The sequence below is a fragment of the Sciurus carolinensis genome, chromosome 11 (assembly GCF_902686445.1).
Source record: "Sciurus carolinensis chromosome 11, mSciCar1.2, whole genome shotgun sequence".
NCBI lineage: Eukaryota > Metazoa > Chordata > Mammalia > Rodentia > Sciuridae > Sciurus > Sciurus carolinensis.
The window spans coordinates 121,910,371-121,933,694 of record NC_062223.1 but is presented as its reverse complement, the minus strand read 5'-3'; the positions used below and the strand labels follow the sequence as shown (position 1 = coordinate 121,933,694).

The 23,324-nt window shown below is 44.1% G+C and overlaps 1 protein-coding gene across 2 annotated transcripts in view; it reads left to right on the top strand.

Annotated features, from left to right (window-relative positions):
- The window catches only part of Clmp (CXADR like membrane protein), a 94,992-nt gene that overhangs the window by 1,163 nt on the left and 70,505 nt on the right, over nucleotides 1-23,324 (top strand). The gene's annotated exons all lie outside the window — the stretch shown is intronic.

Here is a 23,324-nt window from a genome sequence, read left to right as displayed (position 1 = left end):
GAAGACTTAAAACGGGTGAGAAAACAACGGGCACCACTTTTTCATAAAACAGGCTTTGGAGCAGAAAAGAGTCCTTCTGGGTGTCCCTTTGGGGTGTCACCCGCGAGGGTTCCCGTGGCCTCAGATGCCCTAAAGTAGGGCTGACATACCTGGGCTGAAGAGGGAGGAGCAGGTTTACAGGACAGGACATAGCAGGGATATGAGCAGCATGAGGTGAGAGAAGGTGAATGAGACTATGTGAGTGGTCAGGGCAAGGGAGGCAGCAGAGAGGACTGAAGGAAATTCAGTGTACCAGAAAAGCAAGCATGCGCTCCACCTGGAGAAAGGACCCAAATTTACCAGGAGTTCAGAAAATCAAAGAGCCTACCTGGTGTTGTGGAGGGTGACTGATGGTCCTGACCAGAACAACATTGAGGGAGGAATTAGCAGAACTAGTCCCCAATTTGAACTGACTAGAAAATGACCTCTGCCAACTTACTCATTATTCAGGGATTCATTTCCTTAGCTCTGAAACAAAATGAGATGGTTCCTACAGCTCTTCTAGCCCTGACAACCTACAACAGCAGGCCACGGAGGGAAGCTGATGTCTAGAAGAAACAGCAAACAAAATTGAAGGGGCACTTAAGAGCCACCTTGGGATGGGTGGCCAGAACTCTGTTTCTTTGAAACTTTACAAACTGTAGGCCACACTCAGACTGGTAACCCAAGCTAGAGGAACAGAAGAGGTGGACTAACCTAAACTATTACTCAAATAGAACGGGAAATGCCTTTGGCCAAGTATTGCAGCATATGCCCCTTTGCACATCTGGCACAGCTGGATGGAACCTTTATCTCCTCCACCACTGAGTTCTCAATACCAGATGTTCAGGAGGCTCAACCATCAGAGTCCTTTTATTAAAAACAACTAGTACCCATTAAGTTCTTATTATACTGAGCACTTCACATGTAGTATTTTGTTAACTCCTTTATTCTTTACACCAACTCTATGGCTACCCTTTGTGATTAACCTCATTTTACAGATGAAGAAATCAAGGTGTAAAGAGGTTAGGTCACTTACTCAAGGCCATGAGCTCATAATTAGCAGAGATGAGATTTGCAGGTCAGTTGAGTACAGTTTACTGTGAAAGTGAAAAGTGATTGGCCCTTAAGGTCAGTTGCCATCTATTGGTGTGCCTAGTTGTGAAGGCTGGTGATATTTAGCCTCAGTTTAGGAGAAACAAGGATCTGAGCAAGACATGGGTCCAGAGTTGTCATGATTCACTAGCCCTTCTTTGTTGAGTGCCTACTATGTGTAATCATTCCTCTGGTGAGAAAAATAATCTATTGGGTTGATTCCCTGCCTTCATCATTAAAGTTACCTCTCTGAGTTCTCTCTTGGGTCTGTCTTTGTGTGTGTGTGTGTGTGTGTGTGTGTGTGAGAGAGAGAGAGAGAGAGAGAGAGAGAGAGAGAGACTCAGAGAGACACAGAGAGACACAGAGAGAAATAGAGAAGAGTGAATTTTGCACTGATCAGAACCTTGTTCAAGTACTATACCACCAAGCTATATCCCCAGCGCTTTATAAAATTTTACAAACTAAGGTCTAGGTATAAAAGAAAAGAGGACTTCTGACTTAGAATTCTGCATAACTGTATTTTCATTGTTCACATGTACTATTAAGCTTTTGCCACATGTAGGACTTGATCAGGCATACTCGAACTCATGACATCCAGACTCCAAGTTGATTAAACTGTTCAAGAAAGAGACAGGCATTAAGAGGTGAGCAACAGTGACGGAACCCCTCTCCAGTTGACATCCCTGCAGGAATCAGGAGCCCACAGAGGAAGCAGTTCTGCTGACTGGATTAGCCCCATTTGCAAAGTTCTTTTGAACCATGGTATGCTTGGGGACTCCTTAGCAAAGCCAAAAAAGAAAATCCACAGAGTTGCCTGAATCTTAAAATCATCTCTGGGCCTTTAAAGGGGCAGCTCTGGGGCTGCTTCTGATTATGGCTGGCTTGATTTCAGGCTTTTCTTTTCCTAGAAAATGCAGAATACAGCAGAGGAATTAAGAAGGCTGAAAGAGTCCAGGGTCTCATTAAGGATGGGCCAGTTGATTCCTCAACGTCTGGACCAGCCAATAAGTAAAGTCAAATACCCTGCTTCTGTTGTGAATGAACAAGTAGAGCTCTGAGCCCTGTGAAATAGGGAGAAGGAGGACCCCAGCCTCTTCAGACTACCACCCCCCCCACCCCTTGTTAGAGTCCTCATTATTCCACCTTAACTTTCCTGGACTTCATAATACCTGCTACATACCTGACATCTCTCCTCCATCCTGCACACTGCTACCTTGTGAAGTAGTTGGTGAAATGCACATGACTTGGACTTGGGAATCTGGTGAGTTCTCTGGGTTCTTGTTCCAACTCCCTCGTCTGTAAAATGGGGTTGGGGTACATGGGTCTGGAATTCATGATTTCTTTAACTCTATGATCTTTCTCCCTTCTTCCATAAACACTTTGGTAGTCCCCATTGCTTTTAATATTGAATACACATACTTCATTCTGAGAGGATGTGGAAAGAGTTTGGCTTCCCAGAAAATGAGCTCAAGGAAGACTTGAATGCACAGCCCACTGGGACAGGTCATGGTAGGATTCCTTGTCCTTCCCTCAACTTTCCACATTGATGATGATGGTCATAATAATGATATATATATTCCCAGTAGGCTCATATCTTGTCTCATCCTATTTTTGTCTTGTGCTCAGTTGGGTAGTGTACATATGAGTGGATTTCATGAATGTACTTAATGATGATGAACTAGACAGACATTTTTTAAAGTTAGAGTCACAGATTTTCAGAATTGGGGAAAAAACTACAAGAATATCTAAATCAATAGTTCATAAAATTTTGAATCCCAGACCCCTCTGAGAATCTGATAAACCACAAAACCAGTTCTTATGGAAGATTCACATACATCAAATTTTGCCAATTTCTAAGGGGATCATTAACCTTCTGATATCCTGATATCCTTTCTTGGAACCCAAGCTAATCTTTTTTTTTTTTTTTTTTTTTTTAATGATAAAGCAGGAACCTAGTTTTAGAGAGACTTGGCTAAAGTTACACAGCTAGCTTAAAGAAAGATCAGGACTGGAACCCCGTTTCTGTGATGGGTTCCTATCACATGTTCTCAAAACAGAAAAATATCTCTCCTTTTTCTGCTCATGTAGTTAAACTTCAAGATCACAATCATTCTTCCAGTGCTTTAGTTAAATGAGCTAAATGCTGAATAATTGGCATGGTTTTTATATTGAGAAATTGCTTGAAAAATAGGGCAGATGTCGTAACATTTCAATTTAACTATCATAACTGGAAATCCTGGAAACTTTCTGCAGTGTCATGTTTAATGTCTGATGTATTCAGGAAAAAGGAATGAAAACCCTAAGTTCCAAAGATGCCGATGTGTGCACACAGGAGTGGGACTGAAAATCAGTGACTTTGACCTTTATAATTTTGCATGGTTATCTTGGACAAGTCCTACCACCCTCAGTTTCCTCCTGTGTCCCATGAGGATATTAGCCTAAGGTTAGCTCTCAGTTTCCTTGTTCCACTACCATCCTGTGAGGTTTTGAATTCTGGGACTGTGCCAGCTGGTCAAGATGTGGTCATGATCAGGAACATCTGGGTACCCATGCTTGATTTTTTTCAGGCACTGTCTGCTCATAGCAATACTTGGCATATGATTAGAAACCCAGAAGAGCTGATGAACTAATACAAAGAAAACAGTCATGACCTCCATCCTGCAACTCCACAGGGAACATCACTCAAGGTCAGGGTGATGACCAGATCTTCCTGCCCAGGAAGTTCAGTAACTGAAATACAAAAAGGACCTTATCCTAGGCTGTTACCTACAAAACCCCATGAGTGGACACCCAGGAGAGACATCAGTGTAAAGAGTATTGTGTGAAATAGTTTGCAAGCCCTTTTTCTTCTATTTTAAGGCACCATTTGCATATAATACTGTGTAACCATTAAATGTATAGCTTAATGGATTCCTTGCATGGATTTGAATCTATGCTTGGGGTTTGAAATATGAGTTGCATATTATTTATTATTAGCTCACTCTTATATCATGAGAGGAGAGTATATAGAGCAGGAGTATTTTGATGATATAGTTAATTTTCTAACATTTGTAATGGTTTCTGAAGTATATTAGCATAACTGATCTCTTCCTCGAATTGTTCTATGAGAGTAAATATCATTATTACTGCACATTACAAATAAATAAAATGAGGCTCGGAGATGTAAAATGAGCTTAAGAAAACGCTGTTAGTAAACAGGAGAGCTGGGACACCAACCCAGTACTTTGGATTCCAAAGTCCATCTGCCTTCCACTTACCAGGAGATACACCATTATTCTGAAATCATGGCTGTGTGACCAAGAAAATAGTGTCAGGCTGTCACAGAGGCCTCAACAACAGGGTGCCAAACCATATATCCCAAAGTGGAAAATTCTATTGGCACATTTATTATCACCCACCCTCTTCTCAGGTGCATTCACATGGTTCATAGTGGTTTGTTTGGATTAATGAGATGCTGCGCATATCGTGCGTGGATTACTAGTTCCTTCGACGTAGTCAGAGGGCTCTTGCAGTCCTTGAGCTTACTGTGTAGAGTGTCCTGCTCTGTGGTCTGATGCAGGAGTCTCCCTAGAGGAGACTAGAGGTTGTGGATGGTGAAGACTTAGGGATGGGTATGACCTGCTTGTATGTTGCTTTTTCTAGTAAAATTCCTGTTTTCAGCAGTTCTGACTTCTGTGTTTCCTAAAGAAAGAATGTAGGTTCTACTGCCCTTCCTCACCTTTCCCCCCACCCCAAAAGTTCTGGTTATCCAAGTCTCCTAACTGTCTGGATCCTGGGAAAATAAAAGTGTATTTCCTTTGGCACCCTGCAGAACCACGTGGGGAAGAATGCTGACATCAGACCTTGATTTTGAGAGTGGCAGTCGGTTGGATGGCTGTGTGTGCAATCTCAGCCAAAGTCTGGCGGTGATAAGACTGAAAACTGCTTTGTTTCAAGAGAAGGCAGGGAAGAAAGCTGTTTCCTTTGGGCCCATACTAAGCGAAGAAAATGAGCACCATCTTCAGAATAGCTCCCCAATCAGTGTGGAATATCGGAGGTTTTTCTAAAGAGAGGCAGCAGAGGAGATCTTGAAAGGCTGGGTCAGAAAGCAGGAGTAGAAAGAAGAGGAAGACCAGAGGGAAGGGGAGGGGAAGCAAGGACAGAGGCCAGAAAAGGAGGGAAGAGGGGCAGCAGAGCAGGAAAAACCGAGCTAAACTGACCTGGTATTTGTATAGCAGCCTTTCCTGAGATCATTCTTTTTCAGAGAATTCATCGATCTTCCTTTATGTTCTTTGTTCTTTGTGGTGTGGTCCTGGGAACTGAAGCCAGGGGAACTCTACCACTGAGCTGCAGCCCCAGTCCCTATTTTTATTTTTTATTTTGAGGCAGGGTCTCACTAAGTTGCCCAGACTAGTCTCAAACTTGTGATCCTCCTGTTTCAGCCTCACTGTTGCCTGGATTACAGGCCCAGGCCTGCTCCCTATGTAGCACTCACATCTGTGTCCTGCCATTTCTTACTTCATTCACACACACTCCCTCACAAGATAATTGCAGAAGGGCTGGGCGTGGTGGCTCATGCCTATAGTCCCATTGACTCCAGAGGCTGAGGGAGGAGGCTCACCAAGTTCAAGACCAGCCTTAGTAATTGAGCGAGGCCCTAAGCAACTGAGAGAGACCCTCTCTCAAAATAAAGAATAAAAAGGGCTGTGTATGTGTCTCAGTGGTAAAGTGCTCCTGGGTTCAATCCCCAGTACCAAAGGAAAAAAAAAAATACATAAGGGATGAACCTCACAGGCTTCAAGCTCTAAGCTAGGCTCTGAGACTCCAATAACAATTCCCACCACCTAAGAACTTACCCAGTCGGGAGACAGTCATAAACATGAAATTACAGAGAGGACAGAGAGATCACGTAGGAAAGCACCAAGATTTCCAAGAGTTGAAGGAGGAAGAAACTTAATTGCACACCATCTGTGAAGATCCAGTATTTCTTCTCCTGTGGTCTTCAGGGTATGTCTGATCTTTTCATGTCCCTCACAGCACTTGCATGTGAGTGAGGTTGGTGCTAAATAAGCAGGAGTGGGGGTTGATGGATCACCCCATCAGCATCGAAAAGGACCCATTAATCAGTGTGTGTCCTTGGCATTTGGCCAGGTACTTCCTTGGAGGGATTGAATCTCCCCAAGACCTTGCCTCTTCAAAATTATGGTGTCATTCTTCATCACAACCTGCCAGCTACATAGCTACCACTATTGCCTTTTCCCTCATGGAATGTTAAAAAGAAAAAGAGAGAATTATATCAGTGAATCTGAAGCTCTTAATAATGGCAGTCTGTTCACCCCGGGTTTATATGGTATGCCTCCAGGTGGAAAGTGAATAGGATCAAGTCAAGAAGGAATTTTCTCTTCCCAAAGAAATCCGTTGTCAGGAGAAGAGACTCAGCCCCTGACATTTGTATTTCTTTTCTGGATGGTGTTGGGGGTGGGGAATCCAATCCCTGAGAGGAAAATTGCATTGTGACTTCATTGTTTAAATTTAGGCCTGAGTTTGTGGGGATCGTTCAGACTTGGAGCAATAAGCCTTCTAACCCAACCTCTGTCACTTCTCATTACTTCCAATGACAGTTCCAATTATTTCCAATCACTCTTCAAGGGAAGAGCAGGGGGATGGAGCATAAAGCTTCCTGTGTGGACCAGCCATGGAGCAACTGCTGTGAGAGCTGGCCCCTGGAGTCCCCAGACCCTGGTTTGAAGCCTGTCTGGGGCGCTGCATAATTGCATGACCTTGAGCAGATTATTTCACCTCCCTAACCTTATTTTTCTTGACAGTAACAACAGTAACAATGTCATAACGTGTATGTGTGTGTGTGTGTGTGTGTGTGTGTGTGTGTGTGTGTAAAAATTAAATGAAGTAATCCATATAAAGAGTTTCAGCCCCCTCCTTGGTACATAATGAACAGTGAACGTCTATTGTTATCATGACTGTCTTTGCTGGGGGAGGTTCAGCCCATGGGTGTTTGTGGAACCTGCTGGAAGTCAGCTGACTTCTGGGTCATCAAGGCCAGACTTCAGTGCTCTGGCCACGGCTGCTCCTCTACCCTGCAGGCAAGTCCCTAGTGTCCTTTGGGTAATATTGCCTTACTCCAGGATCCCAAGGGACTCATAGACCCCATCTGTGCCCCATCTGTCTGCAACTGCTCCAGGAGAGTAACTTTTGTGTTGTTTAGCCCTGGGCAAGAGATGCCCTTCCTAAGCTTAGCGTGCGCCTATAGGTTGCCAAAGCAACATGACAGTGTGTAAGTCTTCTCCCAAGCTCTGCCTTGTCTAACATGTGCTCTCTAATGCCTGTGCCAACATGGATTGCCCCAGCTTGGGCAAATAACTGTTTGCTTCATTTCTGCTTTCAATGTCAGATAGTTTTATTAAGCAACTACTGTATACTAGGCATCATGTTAGGGATTTTCATTCAAGTGATTTCTGAGTCCTTACAATGAATGATCTATGAGGTTGGTATCATTTCTACTTGACAGGTCAAAAAACTGAGGTTAGGTATTCTGTCTTGGGCTGCACAGCTTGGTATAACAAAATGGTAGATTTAGCTCAGTTTACTTTCTGCACCAGCATGAAGCTGGGAAGTCAGAAATGAAGAGGCAGCAAGGGTAACAGACACAGTTACATGTTGCTTAATGATAGGGATATGTGTCAGTTTTTTGTTGCCATGACCAAAACACCTGACACAAATAACTTGGAAGAGGAAAGAGTTTGGCCCACAGTTTCAGAGATCTTAGTCCATGGTCAGCCACTCCATTGCTTTGGGCCTGAGGTGAGGTAGAACCTCAGGGTGGAAGGGTGTGGTAGAGAAAAACTGCTTAACTCATGGATACCAAGAAGCAGAGAGAGCGAGAGGGAGAGGAAGGGGAGAAGACAGACCCTTCCAGGGTGCTCCTTCCTCCAAGGAGGCTCTACCTGCCTCCCGTTTCCACCTCCTCCTAGTACTCTATTCAGGTATTAATGAATTATTCCATTAATGATGTCAGAGACCTCATGATCCACTCACTTCCCCAAAGCCCCGCCTCTGAACATTGCTGCATTGGAGACCAAGCCTTCAGAACACAAGTTTTGGGGGACATTCAGATTTAAAACATAATGGGATCTATTCTGAGACATCATCCCCAGCTGATTCTGTACCTATAAAATCATAGTGTACTTACACAACCAAGGTGGCTCTGGTGTCATTGGATCTAATCTTATAGTACTGCCGTCATGTATTTGATCTATTGTCAACTGAATCTTCTTTACATGGCACATGACTCACTGATACACAGACCGCTCAGGGACACCTTCCAAAGAGCCATACATTCCTATGATCTCAAACACTCATGTCCTGACCAAAATTAGACTCCAAAGAACTCAACACCCAAATTCAAGATGTGTTGAATTATATTTCCTTTTTAAATTCAGGAGGAAAGGCAAACTTCAAGGTGAGAAGAAAAATTTGTTCTTTTCTGCTCACCTGAGCAACAAAGTGTGATTTTTCTCCTGATGAGAGAGGGCTGAACTGGTGTCCCAGATTCCTGCAGGCCTAGAATTCTTGCTCCAAATGCATTGTTGGGCCAGGCAGGTGAAGTCTGGGTTTTCAGCTGAGGTTTTGTTCCCATCCACTTCCCTCTGGGGAAGTTTCATCCCTCACCCCGACGATAGCCTGAAACTAAGTGTAGTGGGTTCTGCCCTGTCCCCCTGCCCTCCTTGATCTGGGAATAAGGCCACCTCTCCACAGCCCCCTTTCTGCTCCACTGCCTTTTGCACCCTCTTCCTAGAACCCTGCAGCTTCCCAGGCCTTGAGGAATCCAGGTGACTGTCCGCCATATGCTGCCATGGTAGCCTGAGCTGCCTCCTGCTTCTTCCCTCTCCGGATCCCAAATGGCCTGCTCGCAATCTAACCCTAAATGAGACAGGAGAGAGAACTCTATAAAGATAACCCTCCAGGTGCTGCCTCTTTCCTTTTCCTGATGCACCCCCATAACCTCTGCAGGAGATCTACTCCTGAAAGACTTGACAGTGGCGCTTTGCCCCGGTTCCACGCCTGGCTCACAAAGACCTCCTCACTCTTGACCTGCCATTCCCCTGGGCCCTTTCTTCCATTCTTTAAGACCAGGGATTCAAAAGCTCAATATCGCCATTTCTGCATTCCTGGCTTCTCTGACTCTCCAGGCAGAGAGCTTTGTACCCCCAGAGCTTCTTGTTCACACCTTTTCTTTTTTGGGGGGATACTGGAGATTTAACCCAAAGGTGCTTAATCACTGAGCCACATCCCTAGCCCTTTTTATTTTGAGGCAAGACCTTGCTAAATTGCTGAGGCTAGCTTTTAGTTTGCCATCTTCCTACCTCAGCCTCCTAAGCAGCTGGGATTACAGGCGAGTGCCACCACACCCAGCTTGTTCACACCTTTTGAATAGCTTAGGTGACATTGCAATGCAATTTGGGATTCTCTGTCTTCTCCTGGGACTGCAGCAGGGAATACCAAGCCCAGTTTTAGGTACTTGAAAAATGAACAAACGAGGGAACAAGTTAACATGTTAATGAATGAAGCATGTAAGCTTATAAAAGTCAGTATGTTGCTCCTCCCTGGAGTGTCTTTAGTGAGGAATTCACTGTCATCAAAAAGACTCAAAAGAGGACATGGTATTGGAGGCAGAGAACAGAGGTGGCAGGGATGTTTGCAGGCAGAGGAGTGTTCAAGGCCACACCCCAACAAGGCCAGCCCCCTCCTAAGCTCCCTGGAGAGGACTGGCTCCAAGTCAACATTAGGGACCACAGGAGCAAGTCCAAGGAGGTGGTGGGACATGGTGAAACTCTGCCAGACATCTGGTCACAGGGAGCCTGTAGCAGTTTGGCCCTTTTAGACTTCGGTGACTTATTTCCACTTAATAATTTTCAGGTCATGTGGCTTCTTTCCAACATTATCCTGAACTTTAGCCTTGTTGGTGGATAGGCCAACCCAGCAATGCAGACTGACTCCTGCTTTGAGCCCAGGGGAATAGCAGGTCGAGAGTGAGGAGGTCTTTGTGAGCCAGGTGTGGTCCTCTGGGGTGAATAGCTAAATAATCACGTGTGGGCCCTGAGTCAATTCAGGGGGCCCTTCTCTGGGGCATGGAGCTTAAGGCACTCTTCCTCTCTTTTCCTCTTTCTCTTCTGCTTTGATGGGTTCACCTTGTTCATCACTAACTGAGGCAGAGTAAGCAGAAAAAACACAAGTCAGACAATGATCTCAGAAAGTTGAGGTGGGACTTAAAAAATATGATCTCTAAGTTTAGTGCTTACAAACGTGACAGTGCTGTGAGGCAGATATTGTCAGCTTGTTTTGCGGATAAGGTTCAGAGAGGCTAAGCAATTGTTCTGGTGTACCACAGCCGAGTAGTCCAATCAAAACTAGAAGCTAGGTCTCTGGCTTCCAAATCATCTTTTGCCCCCTTTCTGTAAATGACCGTGAACCCTGTTGTAAGTAGATTCTGCATCCCATAACTTTCAGCAGGGCTTCTGTGCTGGTTCCCCTCTTCTGGTGTTTTTCACTGCACCCCAGCCCATTAAGTGGACATTCAGGGAGCTTCCTCTGACAGACAATTGCCAGCGGACATGGCAGTGACCTACACTGGGAAGGCCAGAGCTTTAATAGGTGCAGGGAGCATCCGTCCCAGTTCGCCCAGAAATGGGGTTTCTGAGGGTGTGAAATTCAGGATCTTCAGGGCTGAAACCTGGACAGTCTTGAGAACATCATCTGGTGAGTCACCCTGGTATTATCTCGCCACTCCAAGTGTGATCTGCAGGCTAGCCTCTGTTTTTATCAGGGATCTTTAAAGAAATGCACAATCTCAGACTTTGCCCAGAATCTGCCTTCAGATTTAAAAACTCAAGTACAAACACACACGCACACACACATAGTATTTGAGAAGCTCTAGTGCAGGAATTTAGAGCACCTTAAAAAGAGGGAATTGGAAGTTCACACCTGAATGAACTAAACTGGGACAGAATTTGCTGTAACTGTGGTGCAGTGCATGCTACAAAAGACTTAGGTCTGTAAATGGTGGAAAGGGATTAGGGTCTCCTATTCAACTGAATTAGTTAACTTTTTCATCACTGTGACCAAAATACAAGATAAGAACAACTTAGAGGAGGGAAAGTTTATTTGGCAATCAGAGTTATAGAGGGCTCAGTCCATAGACGGCCAGAGTCCATTGCTCTGGGCCCAAAGTGAGAAAAGCTGCTCCCCTTGTGGTATTCAAGAAGCAAAGAAAAGGGAGAAAGAGTCGGGGTTGAGAGGGGGAGGAGGGCGATTGGGAGGGAGATGCTTCCTTCCAGGGCACGCCCCTAGTGACATACCTCTTCGAGCCAGGACCCACTTGCCTACAGTTTCCACCCAGTCAGTCCATTCAAACTGGACTGATTAGGTTACAGCTCTTGCTATCCAATCATTTCCTCTCTGAATATTCCTGCAATAACACAGGCACTTTTGGGGGACACTTCATATCAAAACCATAATAGAGGGTAAGGGTGGTAGGTGATTCAGTGTTGTGTAAACATGAGTGAACAGTGGTTAAGCTCTTCTGTCCCACCATCTTCTGTTTAGTATTCCAGATGCCCATCTCCTTAGAAGAATGACCTTCTTTAGAAGGTGCTGCAATTTTCTGGTTCCTGGGCTATGCCCCTTGATTGAGAACCAGCTAGAGTGTCACAGTGATAGCAGATAAGCCACTGCATGTGCCAGGACAGTAGCAAGTTATGCTCTTGGGGGCCTAGGCACTCAGAGATGTGAAATAAAAGCAGAAAAGGTAATGCATATAATAGGAGCCTACTTGACAAAGAGCAGACTCTCAGTAGCTACTCACAGAGTAATCAGCTTATCAAAGAGATATTCCAAACCCTTTGCTGCCTAGTTCCCCATCAAACTATCTAACTTGGTTTTGCAAACAAGCTATCAAGGACTCCCTGCCTATTCTTCCCCGTGGCCGTTGCCTGTCTTGGATATGAATAGAAGTAACGCAATAAGTGCTCCAGGTGGGAAAGGAGCTGGTAGAATCCTCAGATGCTTCATTGACTTCTCTAGACCTGACTCATCTCAGGAAATTTGGGTGAAAGCAGTTGTTCAATTATTTTAAATGGGTTCAGAGCATTATCTTCTGTTCATTTTTTTTTTTTTTCCTCTTAAACCTGACTATCAGATGTTAAAATAAAAGGCACAAAGCAAGGTGGGAAAGGTATTTGTATTTCTGGGATTGCAGTGTGGCCTTGAACTAAAAGGAGCATAACCCATATTTGTCAGCCCTCTCTATTCCAAGTCACATGCCCAGTAGGGAGCTAGAAAGAAGGGCAGCCCAGGGGAGAGAATGACAGGCAGGCCTGGAGGTGAATGTGTTCATCCGTTCAGTTAGAGCTGTTTCAAACCAAACTGGTTTCTGGGGTAATATTAATCCCTCCCTGAAATCAAGCTGTCACTTTACTCTAAAAATGTCCCAGATGAAGGTCTGGTTTTACAACAATTTCTTCAATGCATGTTTCCCCCCCATTTTTCAAAGGGCTTGGTTGTAGGTGGGTCTTATAAGAAGATAAGAATTTCAGTTAGGGAGGAACTCGTTGTGTTTGGTCTTGTGAGTGAAGATGGAGCCATACACGTCCCAGGACCTTGTTCATTAACAATCTTGTCGGGGAGGAGATTGACAGAGGACGAAGAAAATAGTGAATGATGTCAGAAAATAATGGAAATGAGACTTTTGGGAAAAGATGGTTAATAAATTGGAAGATTCTTTAGCCAACAGTGGAGCAAGAATATAGGTACCTGGCTAGGTGTGGTGGCACACCCCTGTAATCCCAGCAACTCCAGAGGCTGAGGCAGGAAGATCACAAATTCAAGGTCAACTTCAGCAATTTAGTGAGGCCCTAACCAACTTAGTGAGACTCTGTCCCAAAATAAAAAGGGCCAGAGATGTGACTCAGTAGTAAATTGCCTCTGGGTTCAATCCTCAGGACTCCTCCCATTCCACCCTCACCAAAAGAGAGAGAGAGAGAGAGAAAGAGAGAGAGAGAGAGAGAGAGAATATGTAGAATACGTATACTAGGAGGTGAAAGCAAAGTCATTTGAGGGCATTGCATCAGGAGACAGGCAAGTGGGTGGAATGTGGAGCCACAGAGAGCCTGGGGCATAGGAAGAGGTGGGGAAAGGACTTGTGGGAGGGAGGCTATTGTGAAATAGTTGTTCAGTTTCTTTCTGGAAATAGCACACATTCATAGTTTACAGGCTGATTGGGGCACTGCCTCAGGCAGCGTTGGGAAGCGATGGGGAAGTGCTATGGTTTGGATGTGGTTTGTCCTCAGTGCTGGAAGCTTGGTCCCCATCATGGCGATGTTTAGTGATGCTACAGCCTTATTGGGTGCCAAGTCCTGGGACTGCTGTAGGCTTGGCATTACAGCATTTGCTATCATGAGGGTCCCCTTGTTTGGGCAGCTTCTTCTTTCCCCAGTCTTCCCTATTCTTTCTGACACAGAAGATTAAATGGTGAACACTTTTACAAATGGATCTGTCCCATCCACCCAACAGAAATCCCTTCCAGGAAGATGATTATCCACCCTCCATTTGTGAAAACAATAGAAAGTCAGTACTTAGAAAAAGCCCTTTCCTGAGACAGCTTTCAGTGTGAGGAATGACTTTCTTCCCCACCCCACCCGACATTTTGTTATTGGTGCGTCATAGTTGTACATACTGATAGGGTTTGTTGTTACATATTCTTACATGCACACAGTATATAATATAACAATATAATTTGGCTGTTATTACTCCCCAGCACTTCCCCCTGCCCCTGACTTGGGCCCTTTCCTCTACTGATCTCCCTTCGATTCTTTTTGAGATCTGCCCTCGCTTTTTCTTTTTCTTTTTCTTCTCTAGCTTCCACGTAAGAGAGAAAACATACGACCTTGACCTTCTAAGTTTGACTTATTTTGCTTAACATAATGCTCTCTAGTTCCATCCATTTTTTTCTGCAAATGACATAACTTCATTTTTCTTTATGGCGGAATAAAACTGAGGAATGACTTTCTACTCTGAGGGGCAGTCTCCCTTCATGGAAACTGCCACCGGCTGAGGACATGAAGATTAGTAATGCCTTAATTACCTTGCATGTTTACAAAGGGATGTTTTTAAAACATTTATCAGCGAGGGGTTCTGTGCTAGACATTGTCATATACACATAACCTCATGTAATACAAACACACCCTAAAGTACACAGTGCCAGCCCCCACTTTACAAATATGAAAAATGGGGCTCCGAGGGGCTTAAGTGACTTGCCTAAAGACACAGGGCCAGGAAGCTTGAGGGACAACATCCTTTCTACTGCATCATAGCCCACCCACATAGCCAATAGCCCACCCATAGCTCCTTCTACCCAAAAGCCATTTAAATAGCTGGAAAAGACTTCATATATTGCCTCCCATCCGGCTCTTCTCTTTTACAAGAGAAACGCTCCTGTTTCCTTTTGCTTTTCTCCCTAGTTAACACAATCATGGTACTATCATTAATCGAGGTCATGTTACGTGCCAGGCACCCAATATGTAAACTGAATTAATCTCCACGAAGACCCTAAAATAACTCCATTTTATGGAGGAGCAAACTACTGAAACTTGGAGAAGTAATTTGTCCACTGGCACCTAATTAGCAAATGACTGAAAACTAAGACTGAGCCTGGGTCTCAGGGACTGTGGAAATGAGAAAAGTGCCAGGGTGAAGGTATGGGATGAAGAAAGTGGGAATCCGAGTGAGAGAGGATGCAAACTTGGATGTTCTCCCACTTGAACCATCTTCATCATGTTGACAAGTTTGGCCTTCCCTGCAGAATGACTTCGCACCAACCAGGGTACCTCATAGGAGCCTGATCTGTGTGTGCATAGCCCTGAGTTATTGAGGGCATTGCTCTGTGGAGGGCTTTTTGAAAAACAACTATTGTGAGCTATAACTGACATGATAAACTGCACACTTTTAAAGCATGCAATTTGTTAAGTTTTGGTATATGTATACACCCATGAAACCATCAGTACAGTCAAGATATTTTAAATAGATATCATAAATCTGAAAAGCATGGCTTCCCTACTAATGAAATGTTTTTTTTTTTTTTTTTTTTTAGGGGGGGGGCGGGTACTGAGGATTGAACTCAGGGGCACTCAGCCACTGAGCCACATCCCCAGCCCTATTTTGTATTGTATTTAGAGACAGGGTCTTACTGAGTTGCTTAGTGCCTCGCTTTTGCTGAGGCTGGTTTTGAACTCGCAATCCTCCTGCCTCAGCTTCCCGAGCTGCTGGGATCTAATGAAGTTTTGAGGTTCTAATCTTGTTCAAATCTTCATGGAGGGTCCAGGAGAAGGACTGGAGAAGGATGATGAAGGCCCATCCCTGATCCTTTGTGGAGTTTATGCTGAGGGTCATCTATGGTCCAGATCCTGTAGAACCTATCAGCCCTTCTTTGTGTCTAGACTTCCTTGCTGCTGTGTACTTTCTGATTTATTTTCATCTTGAGGCCAGAGGCCACACTTCCAGCCCTGGTTGACTTCTCTGGATTTCCATGAACCCCCTGAGTTCAAGACAAATTTACTGTCAAGTTCTTGTGGGTGAAAATTAAGAAAAATGGAACCCACAGTCTTGGTCCTCTAACTCAGGTTCCTCTCTTTTCCTGTTTCATCTAGGAGTCTCCTAGAAGATATCCAAGAGACAGGGAGACAGGGCCAATGTCCACTTCTCACCTCCCCATCTGCCCCCTTGTTCTCATCCTTGCCTCCTGAGACCCTTCCCCATGCCCAGACACGCTTTCTAGCAAAGGAGGCAAAACTACCTTAGAACAGTGAAGATTTGCAGGAAATGGCCCTGAATTCAAAGACAGAGGATTGCTCTAAGACAGCCATATGGCCTAAAATGCTATCTTTATCCTAAGAGCCCCCTCTTTCCTCTCTCTCAAAATTATCTCTGACTACTCTAAACTCCCATAGACTTTCCATTATGCCAACATTTCAAATGTAATTATTCACACACATGGCTTCTTTTTCTTTCTGCACCATAAGTTCTCTGAAGGCATGATCCTGATCTGACTGTTCTTGGCAACCTCTGCAGCATTTAACAGTATGCAATAGTTACTTTCTGAACAAATGAATGAATGACCCACTTGTCCTAAACCTCAGCGAAGGACTGAGCTGAGCACAGTATTACCCCAGTGTCTCTCACAACATTTACCACATATGAATTAGATGACACCTGCCATGATGGTTCTCATGTGTGACAGAGCCAGAGGGACACTTACACTGCTTCTCCACACACATAGTTAACTCTCTGCAAAGATGAGGCTTGGCTTGACAGGCTTGGCTGCTACCATTGAGGCTCCATCTGGGAGGGGCGATAGCTTCCACCTCCAATAGTCCCAGCAGGTGCTAATGAGCCAGGAGAGACTGGAATTCAAAGTGGGAGGACAGAGTTCTGAGCAAGATGAGCTGGGGGCTCACAGGTGAATCTCTGTGCTGTCTCAACCTTGGAAGGAAGCCCACAGGGCAGCAGATCCTGGGAACCACCAGTCTATTGCCCCCTTCCACACACACCCAGTCCTTGTGAACACGTGTGAAAGGCCCAAATGGGTAAGAGTCCTTAGGTCACTCAAAAATGAAACTATTGAGGAATCAGACAAAATTTGATTTGAAGTATAGATGTGCCTAGATTAATGTTTCTCAGATTTTTAGATTTCAGGAATCAATAAAATTCCAAAAGTAAATTTGGGCACAAAATCAGGGACCCACTTTTAAACTATTGCTGACTATAGACTGCAACAAAAATACAAACCACTATCCTGCTGTTAAAATCATTCCTAAAAAGAGCAAGCATGGTGGTATACACCTGTAATCTCAGCTACTCAGGAGGCTGAGACAGGAGGATCACAAATTTGAGACCAGCCTGGGCAACTTAGTCAGACTGTCTCAAAATAAAACATTTTTAAAAAAGGGCTGAGGATGTAGCTCAGTGGTAGAGCACTTACCTAGATATGTGAGGCCCTATGTTCAATCCCTAGTACCATCAAGAAAAAATTATTCCTGGACTGGGACTGTAGCTCAGTGGTAGAGCACTTGCCTGGCACATGAAAGGCACTGGGTTCCATCCTCAGCACCACATAAAAATAAATGAATAAAAAGTAGTGTGTACATCTCCAATTAAAAAATATTTTAAAAAATTATTCCTGTAAGGAAATGACATTTCAACAATAACAAAAAGACAGTTGACAACAGTATCCAGACAGCTTTGTTTATAACATTTACTGAGCGCCAACTAGATACTGTACGTTCTAAGTATTTTACTAATATTAACTCATTTTGGATACCTACACATTGCATTGTCTGTATTTTTCCTTCACCGTGGGCCAACACCACAGTTTATACCTAGTGCTAGGGAATCACTAGATGAGATTACTTAACTCATAGCTGTAGAAGTCAAAACTTGTATGAACCTTGAATTTCCCACCTGATGCAGACTGGGATATGCTCCTTCAGAGTAAGCTCTTCCTTGCTTATTCTGGATCCAGATGACAGACATCCCCCTTCGCAGTTTGCTTTGATATGTGGGACCCATCAGTCTTCATTTCCAGTGGACACTGAAACTCATAAGCTTTCAGCCCTGGTTAAGAAATACAATGCTCCAAATAAATCTCAATCCAACTGAAACTGAAATGCTTCCAACTATATTTCTGAGGTATGTGGAGTGAAGGAAAAGCTGTCACTTTTGCAATAGAGCCCTTTCTCCCTGTTTCGCTGCCTGTACTTTCAAAAGTGTAACATCCAACTATCATGTTTCACAATGAGCGCAAACCAGATGGTTTAAGTCAGGGGAAAAAATGTGTTGAGCAAAAAGGTAGAAATTAAATAACCCTCAAACAATCATTTAAAAAATCCTAAATACTTTCCAATTTCTGGATTAAAGGTTACTCAGAGGGTCTTCAAGAGAAAAAGGACCTTACATTGTTGCCTCTACACAGAAGGACCTTCTCTGGAAGATGGATGAACCAGCAAGATCATCCATCACAAAAAAGCCTCCCCAGGGACCCAACACATCTTCTGGGGGAGGCAGGAAGCAGCAAGTGGGAGACTGTTATTATTTTTCAGTGCTTACCAAAACAGTTCAAGGAGACCCAATGTCAGGGATGTGAAATATATTTCAGGAGATGGTGCTGTAGTATAAAATAGAAAATGAGCCAGATTCAGGATAGAATGTGGTTTAGTTCAGACTATTCTTATTCATGTCATCCCTTCCTGTTAACCATCTTGCTTCCTTGACTAGGAAAGAAGGAAACATTTGGAATTTCCTACTATGCATAGTATGCTACAAAAAAAAGTTTAAACTACTTTCTATTCCTAAAGAACTAGAACTGGAAGGAAATATGAGATAGCATGTTGTAGTAGGGAGAGCATTCCAGTAAGTGAAGGAAGGACATGCTGTAAAGAGAAATGTCCTGGCCCCTACATCACGTGGAAAGCCTGTGCTCTTTTCATTAATCACACCATCTCTCCAGATGAGATCATGCCCATTAACATGTTTCGTAAGGAGCCAGGAACGAAGCGGTCATTCCCTTGTGGTTATTATGCACAGACTTTCATCTGGCATGTACAAAAGGGAATGTCAGCCCACATCTTCATGTGTCTGTGAATGTGCTCAGGTAAGACTGTGCTTTACCAAGAGAAGCAGCATTGGGGTCTGCCTAGCATGAGAATACCTCAGGAATAGCAGACCAGCACCAGGGACTCTCTCAGGAAAGCTGGACTATGTGGTGGCTCCAGCCAAAGGGGAGCATTTCTATGTCATGGACAGTTGCCTGAGCTCTAATACAAGCAATACAGCTGGCACTGCCTTGTTCCCAACAAACACACAGCTCACTCTGGGATGATCCTACCATCCTGTCCAGTTCGTTCTAAGACAATAAAGCAAGTCATATCAGTCCTTACTGGTAATTATTCTGAAGAAGTCTGGAAGAAGAGGTGCTGACTTTGAGGAAGTGAAAAAGGAGAGTAAAGCCCCGGTTCCGTGTCCAAGGGTGCAAGGTATGACAACTTCTGCAGAGGCAATATGCACAATGGTGAACAGAAAGATACCACAGCCCTTACAGAATGTCCCTCCGGGAACACTAATACATTACTAAAGGGGCAGACAGCACAGATCTTTTTAAAAAAAGTTTAAAAGTCTGCTCCAGCAATTTAAAAATGTGCACAGTCTTGGCCTAATGAATCCATTGTTAGAAATCAATGCTAAGTACATAATCAAATGCAATGTTCATAAGGCTGGGGTGCAACTCAGTGGTAGAGTACTTGCTTAGGATGTGCAAGGCCCTGAATTCAGCCCCCCACACCGAAAAACAATAGCCAAATCTATAATGTCCAAAAGTTTATATGCAAAAACATTTATTGCCACAATAACACTGGCACGAGTTAAATGCCCCAAAATAGGAAAGTGACTAAGTGATTTAGGATTCTTGAACCCACACCATTGAATTGAATGCTTTATTAAAATTGATGACAAAGAAATTTTATGACTTGGATAAATGCTTATGATATAATGTTGAATAGTAAAATATTACAGAACTAGGACTAGGGATGTTGCTCAGTGGTAGAGCACTTGCTTAGCATGCCCACAGCCTTGGGTTCAATACCCAACACCACACGCACACACATACACACACAAACACAAAAGGAAATTACAGAACTGTGTATATATAGTAAAATCTATACTGTGTCAATGTATAAATGCATGGAAAAAAGACTAGAAGGAAAATTTTCCCAAAATGTGAAGAGTAATTAAAGCTGTTATTGTCTGCATTACTTTTGCCTTATTATTCATGTTTTATATACTAAATACATATGACATCTATTTTTAAATGTTACTTAAAATTTGCTAAACCTGCTTGGGGATGTAGCTCAGTGTTTGAACACTTGACTAGTGTGCAGGAGGCCTTGGGTTCAATTGCCACAAATAAAAAAATAATAATAAATTTATCACCTTCAGCTTAAAAAAAAATTGCTAAACATCTAAGTGCCCCTTGTTCTTCAGTGGCTCTTTCTTTTGCTTAAATTAGTGCCAGAGCCTCCCCCAGGGCCTTCCAGGCCGCCATTCCCAGGCCAGCCTGCTCTTCTGGCTCAGCAACCAGCTTGGCATCAGGGCTCACTGCAGACTGTGCCTACCTGCTGCCTGCAGACTGGGAGGAAGGGTTCCAGCTCCTTAGTATGACCTGCTGTTCCCCACATGGTCAAGACCCTTTCAAGTCTGGTCTTCATGCATGTTCTGCTATCTATTTAGAATGATTTTCCCCTTCTTTTCTTACCTGGAAAATGCTTACTTGACCTTTAAGTCCAAGCTTGGAGGTTAGCCCTTCCGGGAAATCTCACCCATCATTCACAAGTAGAGCCAATTGCTATTTTCTGTGCTTCCTAAAGACTTGGACTCATGGTTCCATTTTAGCAAATACCATCTTTTGTTATAATAAATAGATTTGAATGTCTCCCATATAAAGCCATATGATTATGAGGATGAAGTCTGTTTCATTCATCTTGCTCTTCCCGGTGCCTGGTCCAAAGACATTGCCTAATGATGAACAGACTGAATTTGTTCATTGGGCTGGGACGGAGGAGGCAGCATGGAGTAGAAATTTGAAGCAGATACTTTTTGTGAGATGACTGAGCTAAACTTCAGGCCCCAGAGCAGCAAGAAAAAGTAGGCTTCATGCGTTACAAAACAGATTTCCTAACCAAAAGGAGGATCTTGCATAGGTTGCTGTCACTGGGGTTGGTGAATGGATTCCTTAAGAATGGGGTAAAAACCTCCCCATTTAATAGAGGCTGGACACTGTCTGTTGGACACTGGAAAATGGACCAAATGACCTCAGCCAGGCCAAGGCTTCGTGTACTGTCTGAGGAAGCAGGCTGGAATCTGTGCTTCCTCCTGGAGCCCACTGTGATTCCGCTGTAGGCCTGGGCAGGTTTCCATGTCAGCTGCACTTCCAAGCCCAGATCTGCAATTTGAACCTAAAGCCTTGCAGACAAAGAAGACTGTGTTAAGAGTAGGACCAACTGCTCACGAAACCCAGCAGGGCTCTTGGCTCCACAACATTCATTAGCATCCTAAATTCACATAAATATATTATGAGGTCTGTGGGTTCCCCTGAGAGTCCTGGAGGCCCTCACAGCCAAAGCAAATCTCTCTCTTTGCACTTCCTCCTGGATCTTCAGACACTGGGGGGCCCCAGTATTGTGAGGATACTCCCCAGCAGGGTTCTGACAGTTCATTTTTGGAGTACAAAAATAGTCACTCGATCTTTGTGGGGACCAAAGCTCTGTTCTGTTCCTCTCTTATTTATGGTGGTCCTTCATATTCAAGGGTTTCTGAAGACCAGGGGTTATCTGACTATGCTTTCTTATTTCTTGATCCTGCATGGATGCAGAGGAAAAGATTTCTCCAGTCCTACTTCCTTCCCTGACCTTGGACAGGTTGACATCCCTCAGTCAGTTTAAGAAGGGGGTTTCAATTTTTGGAAACATCTTTCATGCTAGATAATCTGTATGTCCCCCTTCCCTGGGCCTGGTAAGAGAAACCACACTCTCTTCCTTTGCTTCTGCTGGAACTCAGGAATCCTCTCTGCTTTGCCTCAACTCCTGCACAGGGATGGAAGCAGATTCACAACTAGCTTCCCTAGAGGTCTTCAACTTGAAGTCACAACAGGTTAGACTGAAAGGATCCAGAGAGGTTATTAACTTCAACTCATACTGCAAGCCCAGAAGAAAGAAGTGGCTATTCAGAACTGTGACTGTAATCCATGGTCATCTCCTTGTCACTACGGTAAGAGGTAGTACAGAATGGAGGCTGTAGCATCATGTCTAAAATCAAATAGGCCCTGCATCACATTCCATCTCTTTAACTTGAGAGCTATGAAACCGCCAATGTGTTTTTGAATTTCTCTAAGTATTTTCTCAGGAACCCAAAACAAACGATAATACTTCTTCATAAAATGGTCTATACGATTATTGATAGTAATAGCTGTCACTTAATAAGTACTATGTGCCAAGTGCTATGCTAAACACTATATGACCATTTCCCCAGATACCTAGTGTGATGCCCTCTGTAATGATCCCTGAACTCGGACCCAAGCAATCCACTTTAGCCATGAACGGGTCCCACCTTCCACAGAAGACTTCTGGGAAGAAGAAAAATCCTACGGGCCCCAGATTCTAAAATTTGGAAAGACCTAAAAGAAAGAAAGCAGTTCACTTTCAGGCCAGGCTGTCTTGCTAACCTGTTCTCCGGCACTGGGGAAAGGTCACTGGCCTTTGAATCCAAAAACAGCCTGCTCTCATCTTGTTTAAACAAGGCGAGGGAGGCAGGCAGGCAGCTTGTGGTTGGGGAGGAAGAAACAGGGTTGTTTGGGATTCCATGCAGATTCTGGGCTATTGAAGCTGTCAGGCTGATGCACAAGCTCTGTCAGGCTCCTAGCTCTTGGCATTCTGGCTGCCTCCCCCAATGACCATTTATAGTCAATCCCTCTGAAGAGAGCGTAGCCCTGGGGTTGGGCAAAAGAGAGGGAGCTGGAGAAGAGGCACCTGGACGTGGGTGGGCAGGCCGTAAGTACTAGGAAACCTTCCTACATCCAACCACCAATTTCCCAGAACTCCTCAACTGCTCCCCCTTCAGGCCTTCAAGGTAAGAACAAGCCAGTTGCGGAAGGGAGGTTGGAAGGTGGAAGGAGTGGAAGGATCACGTCTTTTCTTTTGATTTGAGATGAGGCCTCGCTATGTTGCCCAGGCTGGTCTTGAACTTGTGATTTTACCCTCTCAGTCTCTGGAGTAACTGGGACTACAGGCACTCAACTTTGCACCTGACTTTTAGAGGAATCTTGGTATGGGACAAATCTATATAGCTTTGTGGTAGGGAATTCAGTCCGTATGTTCCTTAAATTTTTCTTTTATGGTCCCTTGAAATTTAATTCAAGGCCCTTTTAAGCATATTGGAAGTAGCAAACCTTTAACAGAACTTGAGAAAGGAAAAAACAGCTGGACAGTCTCAACAGTCTAATTTGATCTTTAACCCATGGCAAGTTCTGCCCTTTGCATCGCCTTAAATTCTATGTACCTACCTGGAGAGAGGGCCCCAGGTGATCTAGGTCCTAAGAAGACCCTATGCTCTCTTTAGTC